We start from the raw sequence: 7,140 nt of genomic DNA, 5'->3' as shown, positions 1-7,140 counted from the left end.
ATCGTATAAGATTCTGACTGCTTACACTGGAGCCCACATACATTCATACAAGAAAGCTTTAATAGACAAATTGGCGATCGCGCCCTAGCTGCGACACCTCAACCGCAAGATTGAAGAAAACGAATCACTAGCGATCAGCGCAGGTCTAGTGCTGGCTCCTTGTGTTATTCTTGTTGAATCTTCATTTGCCGCTTTTATGTCATCTCGTTGTCTCTGTAGTGCTGCACCATGGGAAGCAAGGAGAGGATGTTGGTTGGTGGCCAGTATCCTCATTCTATAACACAAACTTCACGCAATAATTAGCTTGGTTCTTTATTCATAAAGAAAGAACGCCTTAAGCTTCCATGTGCTGCGGTACAAGCTCTCCTATATAGTCCACTTTAGCTTCACTGCTGGTGGAGTAGAAGTCCGCCATGTTCACTATAAGGTTGTTATGTGCTGCCTGTCTCTGTGCTGGAGGCTCCATCTCGGTGACATACTGGAACCCATTTAGTGTAACAGGCTCGAATTAATTTGAACTAACTGAACGAACTAACTGGCCCTCCAGTTCGTGGCGGCTATGTAAATACTGGCGGCCCAGAGGGCGTTGGTGGCACGTTCCCTGCAAGTGTGTCATTGGCCTCGATCGATCTTCTTGTGACCTCTATGCTGCATGGTGTGCTGGCGCCAGCTTATGCCAGTACATTCCTCCCCCCTGAAATGCCGAACCGTTGTCATGCAGTGAGGTTGCGATCGACAACAAAGAGGGAGGCAGGATTAAGACATCGAGATGGGCTGGGAGCCAGGATTGTGGGGATGGCGTACTCCTGATCATACCTCGCCATCTGGCTTGCCACGCAACATGTACGTCCTCCGGAAAGCTGCTGCCAGGACAGGCGTTGAGGCCGAGGTCGTGTGCTGGGGCGATGATGGCGACGGCGATGGCAGGTCCAGATCCACGGAGTCGGCGAGCGAGGACGGCGGGGGCGAGGTCGCATCATCCACCAGCTCCTCCTGGGGTGCCCTGGTGGCACCAGCGAGCGGCTGAGAAGGCCGCGCTGTCCTGGGAAGCTGTGTATCTGGGAGAAGAAAAGCACCAGAATCGTGGGGCAAATGCGATACTTGAATTCGGTTCTGGTGGTCGCGCTGCAAACCGTAGGGGCCTGCAATCAAATACGTGGAACAGCCAGTGCCTTCCAGGATCGTGCCTCTTTCCCAGCGACCACGGGTGCCATAAACCCCGAAAAGAACAATATCGTGCAGCGCAGAGCCGTACTTGCAGACCGTTGGCGTCGCCGGCTGCTGCAGTCGGTGTAGCAAGTGTAACAGCGACCATTGGAGGTGGCCATGCAGAAGTTCCGCCGGTGATGGTCCATCTCGTGGGCGGCAGCGCTTAGAAGTGAGAAAGAGTTGCAGCATCCATTTCCGTGTGTGGGTGGTGCAAATCTTGGCCATCTGTTGCTTAAAAGTGCGTACAAAGCATTCTATTTCTCCAGTGGACTGCAGGTTGTTATATGATGAATGCATTTGCGTTCACAAAACTCTTCAAAGTCACGTGAAGTGAACTGTGGTCCGACACAAGTACTTCTAGCAAACCTTCGATGCAAAATATTGAGGACAAAATTCAATGGTGATACGTGATGTGGTAGAAGTCATAGGCACCGCAAATGAAAACTTCCTAAAAGAGTCTACCACTATGAGCCAACAAGTGTTCCAAAATGATTCTGCCAAGTCAATGCGCACTTGTTGCCTTGGCCCAGCTGCAAATGTGTGTAGTTGAGCAGATTCGTTCTCCGCTCATGCGCGGCACAGTGCCATCATCTGTTCAGTGTGGGCGTCCATGCCCTGCCAAGTACAGTGCTGGCGCGCTAACTGTTTAGTATGAACAGTTCCCCAATATCCTTGATGGAGCAATCGAAACACATCCTTTTGCAACACTTTCGAAATAAGTGAACGAGATTGTCCACAGTCGTTTTGAACTAGAATCATTTTATGCTTATCCATTACGGATATTTTAGAACCGTGACTGTATATTGAATGTAAATAAGTCATACAGAACTGCAACCAGTCAATTTTTTGAATAATTATGTTTTATTCTATGAACCGGTTTTCGAACCTTTTAAGTTTCATCTTCAGATGGTTTCAGGAAGTTGCATCAATACCGGTAGTAGCATAATGCTGGGCGCTGGCTTACGACAGTATAGGGAGCTTTTTTCGGTTAGTGTCCATCTGTCTGCCTCCATTATGATGGTCAGATATAAGGACACACACTTCCACACAAACTATATTAATTTACACTTTGACAGTGAGACTATTCCAGCATCCAGTATGCGCTTCACTACCAGTAATGATGTAACTTCCTAAAACCATCTGAAGATGAACCTGAAAAGGTTCGAAAACCGTTTCATGGAATAAAACATAATTATTGAAAAAAGTGACTGGTTGTAGTTTTATATAACTTATTTACATAGAATCACTCCCTTTTGAACTGAAAGGCTATGCTGACGTGCGAAATATCAGAGCACAACTGAGTTCTGGATACTGTTCAATGAACGAGGCCAAGACGTGCGAATATGCTCAACATAATCTTGTGGTCTGGGTCTGCTTCAGTGGTCTGTGCTATTTTTCTGTAGTGCAAGGGAAAAGTTTGCGGCAATTCAGACTCCTGCGCATCGATTTGGCAACAAGATGCGGCAGATGCATCAAAATCAGAGTCTGGGCCAATCGGAAGGCGAGATAGCGGGTCTGCATTGCCATGCTTTTTCGTAGGTCTGTACACAATTTCATATTAATACTGCAAAAGTACAAAGCCCAACACTGCAATTTGTGAGCAGTTCGTGTAGGAACCAGATTTGACGGACGAAACAAGAACTGCAAAGGCTTGTGATCTGTGATCTGTCATTGAATAGAACTTGCGACCATACAAATAGTGATGGAATTTTGTCACATCATACACAATAGCGAGAGCCTCTTTTTCGATTTGCGAATAACTGCACTGAGATTGGTTTAACAACTTTGAGGCAACATAAATAGGTCTGTCTTGTGCACCAATTCTGTGCGAAAGCACAGCGCCAATTCCGTAAGGAGAAGCGTCGACTTGCAACACTACTGGCCTGGCAGGGTCAAAATGCACTAAACATCTGTCACTGAGCAAAGCATTTTTGAGTTTCTGAAAGGTGTCTTAACAATCTGAGCTGCATTTGGTATGAACCGAATGTAGTATGTCATATTGCCTAGTACTGACTGCAGTTCAGACACATTGCGAGGAACAGGCAGATCACGGATTGCAAGAAAATGAGACTGGAGGGGGTGTGCACCCAGACTGTTTATCACGTGACCTAAGTACAGTAGTTCAGTTTGGAAAAAGTCACACTTTTAGAGACTATGCTTGAGTCTTGCTTTTGACAACATTCGAAAAAGAGTACGCAAATTGGCAGTGTGTTCCTCTGGCGTACGACCTGAGACGACAATGTCGTCAAGGTAGTTTGAACAATATGGCTATGTTGCAGTCAGCTATTCCAAGTAACATTTAAAAATGGTGGGTGCGGAAGCACTGCCGAAGGGCAAATGAAAATATCTGTAGAGTCCTAAGTGTGTATTTGTAACAAACACTTTCAGTGATTCTTCATTCAATGGAATTTGCAAATGGGCATCTCGCATATCTATCTTAGAACAGTAACGTCCTGCACCAAGGCTGTCCATGAGTTGCTCAGGGCGAGGTAACGGAAAGGTTTCAACTACTGTCTGTGGGTTGACTGTAGACTTGAAATGCGAATATGACCAGAAAGCTTAGGCATCAAAACTAGTGCACTTGCCCATTGACTAACTTGAATGGGAGCAGTTACATCATTACCTTGGAGTTCTTTCAATTCACTGGTTACTTTGTCTCGTAAAGCAATTGGACCATGGCAGGCCTGAAAAAACTTATGCTGTGCGTTGTCTTTCATGTAACATGCGCGACGAAGTTGTTTGCTTTTCGCATTCCCTCAGAAAATAGTTCAGGAAATTCTCTAAGCAAACTAGCGACACTGTCTTGTCGATCACAAGTCGATATGGAAAGTACATGTCTTGGACGCCAAGGCCAAACAAATCAAAGGCATCCAAACTGAAAATGTTCTCACTGTCTCTTAGTTTCAACACAGTAAAATTCACTGGCCTAGTGTGAGATTTGTAAGTGGCAGGCAAACTACACTGTCCAAGCACTGGAATTTCCTGTCCATTGTAAACAGTGAGGTGCTTGGTAGACTTAGAAAGGCCTGGTAAACCTAACTATTCGTACGTGGCACGATGGCCATCAATTCTTAATGATACAAATAGTTTGTTAGAACGTCGTTGTACAGCACTAGGGCGAGAAGGAGTCGCAACCTTAATCTTACTTTTGTCAGAACCTGTTGTAGGTTTGAGAAACACAACGTTCACTGCATGTGCGCGAGCCAGTTTTTTCTGAAAGCGGGCAAAATCGGCGTTTCTGTGCCTTTGCAAATAAACTGCTTGGATATTGCGTTACGTGGTGGACAATCCTGTCCTTCATGGCGAGCAAACATCTGTGTTTACATGTTTATGTGACTGTCGGCGCGGCGCTGTACGCGCTCGAGTTGTGGCTGCTTGGGGCTTTCGTGAACAATCGGTGACTCGACCCGACAAATCGTGGCCTGGTCAAACTTACCAGCCACTATGGCACCCGAATCATTTTGCTCTAAGATTTGCAGCACTCAAGGAGCTGAAGGCTCAGAATGCTTGAAGATCTGTTCCCGTATTCTGCTAGTAGGGACATTGAATGTTATAGCATCCCTAATCGTTAAACCACTGTAAAAGTTGCCACAACTACATTTAAATTTACACATCCTGGTCATTCCCGTTAATTTTGTGTTCCACTGGTGGCACGTTGGGTTGGGGTTGGGTTGTTTGGGGGAAGAGACCAAACAGCGAGGTCATCGGTCTCATTGGATTAAGGAAGGACAGGGAAGGAAGTCGGCCGTGCCCTTTCAAAGGAACTATCCCGGCATTTGCCTGGAGCGACTTAGGGACATCACGGAAAACCTAAATCAGGATGGCCGGACTCGGGATTGAACCGTCGTCCTCGCGAATGCGAGTCCATTGTGCTAACCACTGCGCCACCTTTTTTTATTGTTTTTTATATTTATATTTATATTTTTTTTATTTTTTATCGATATAGATATCAATGTGCGAACAGTCATAGTTAATCAAGCCTGGAAAACTAAAACAGAATGAAGACACCATCGAAGATAGTAAACATAAATAACATCAAAATAAAGCCACCACTTCGTAGCTAGGCTTCCCAGCGACTGCGCCCACTGATAAGGATTGTTCAATATATGATCGTTTCCAGTTCGTTCTGACCTCATCTACCACTGCCTGGAACATTCCAGCTACACGGCGGGCTGTGAAAGGCACTCCAGAGGTAGTTTGCGAAGCATTGTCGATATCTGGTATGCCCGGAAATAGCATGATGTCTTTCTTGCAAATAGAGCCAGAAGTCAAATAAGTTCTTGTGTCCGTCACGACAGAGGTAATGGACCGCATGTCCACGTATCCAGGCTACAGAGTTGGTTCGAGTCGTAGGGTAAAATGTCTCATCCGGAAACAATAACGTGCGTGCATATATATGCTCCGGCCAACTCGCAAGAGATAAGCCAGCATCTACCGCACAAGGTGCCAAACCGGTTCCGCCTCTCCACAGCTGAGGCGGTGCTCGTCAGAATCTACTGTATTGCAACCCACACAATTGGGAGATTCTGCCATGTGGATATTGTAGAGATGTTCTTGCGTCACCAGCTTCCCATTAACGACTATGTACCATTGGGAAACAACACCGGAATCAAGCATGGCATCGTGTACAGTCTTCCACACCTCGCGCCACCGTACGTCAGGATATTTTAGTTCGACCACATTTTGGGGGCTGCGTTGCAGCATGTCGTGATATAGGCGTCGAGTTGTGGCCATTCGCGGTGTCGTAAGCGCTACACTGCAATAGCTTTGTTCTAAATAGAAACGTCCTATATAAAAGAGGGGCGCTGGAATGTCCTGCAATGGCACTGGCGCTCTTAGTGAAGCAGGTCGTAGCGCCGTCAGAAGCAGACTCGTGAGGCTCGTAGGACAACGGCGCAGCAGACATAATTGTGAGCTAACATAGAGGGCAATGGCCCTATCATGGACTTTAACTAGGCTGAGACCACCTTTTTCCTTGGGGAGGGTAAGACATACGTATCTGATCTTCAGTAACATACCAGCGGTGACGAAGTATCCCAGCGCTGCCATAATGCTACGAGTCAAGGGTTTCGGAATGGGTAGCGTTAGGGCGACATGTGATATGCGGGACGCAAGGTATACATTGTCATAATACGCCCGCTGTACAATGTTGAGGGATCGCAAGCGCTGATTTGCAATTCCGGCCCTAATTTGGTTAAGAAGGCGTCGATAATTCGGCGTCGTCACGCGTCGCGTGTCGTTCATGAAATCTAAGCCCAAGCAGCGTACAGTATCACTGAAGCGTAAGGGGGCAATGTGTTCCTGCGGTAGCCCAATCCCGATGCTCAAGGCGACGGACTTGTCAACGTTGAGTTGGCTACCAGAAGCTGTACCGTAGGTTGCAATCCAGTCCAAATCCGCGGCCATGTCGTCAGCTCCACGTATGACGATCATCAAATCATCCGCATATGCGGTGCAACGATAGATGGAGCCGCCGAACTGTATCCCAGTGAGCCTGTCTCGGAGACCACACAACAAAGGTTCTAAGGCCAATGCAAATAACAATGTTGATAATGGACATCCCTGCCGTACTGATCGGCGTATCGGCATGGGTGCCGTCAGTCTTCCATTAACAAGAACTCGAGAAGTAGCACCATGTAGAAGGCGTGTCAACACTGTGATAAAGGGGTCGGGGTATTCCATGCGCCGTAGAACGGCCGTGAGGAAAGTGTGGCCCACACGGTCAAAAGCCTGGCTAAAGTCGATAGACGCCAGGGCTGCCGGCAAACGTCTCACCCGTGCAAGGGAGATGAGATCTCTGTAACGACATAACGCAGTTGTTGGGTCCCCCCAAAGGACGTCTGATCGCCGGACAGGACGTGCAATAGTGTGCCGCGAATACGTTCTGATAGCAGCCTCGAAAAGATCTTGAAGTCGCTGTTCAATAACGTT

This window comes from Schistocerca americana, chromosome X (assembly GCF_021461395.2).
Source record: "Schistocerca americana isolate TAMUIC-IGC-003095 chromosome X, iqSchAmer2.1, whole genome shotgun sequence".
In the NCBI taxonomy this organism is placed as follows: domain Eukaryota; kingdom Metazoa; phylum Arthropoda; class Insecta; order Orthoptera; family Acrididae; genus Schistocerca; species Schistocerca americana.
Note: the sequence above shows the minus strand (reverse complement) of the source record.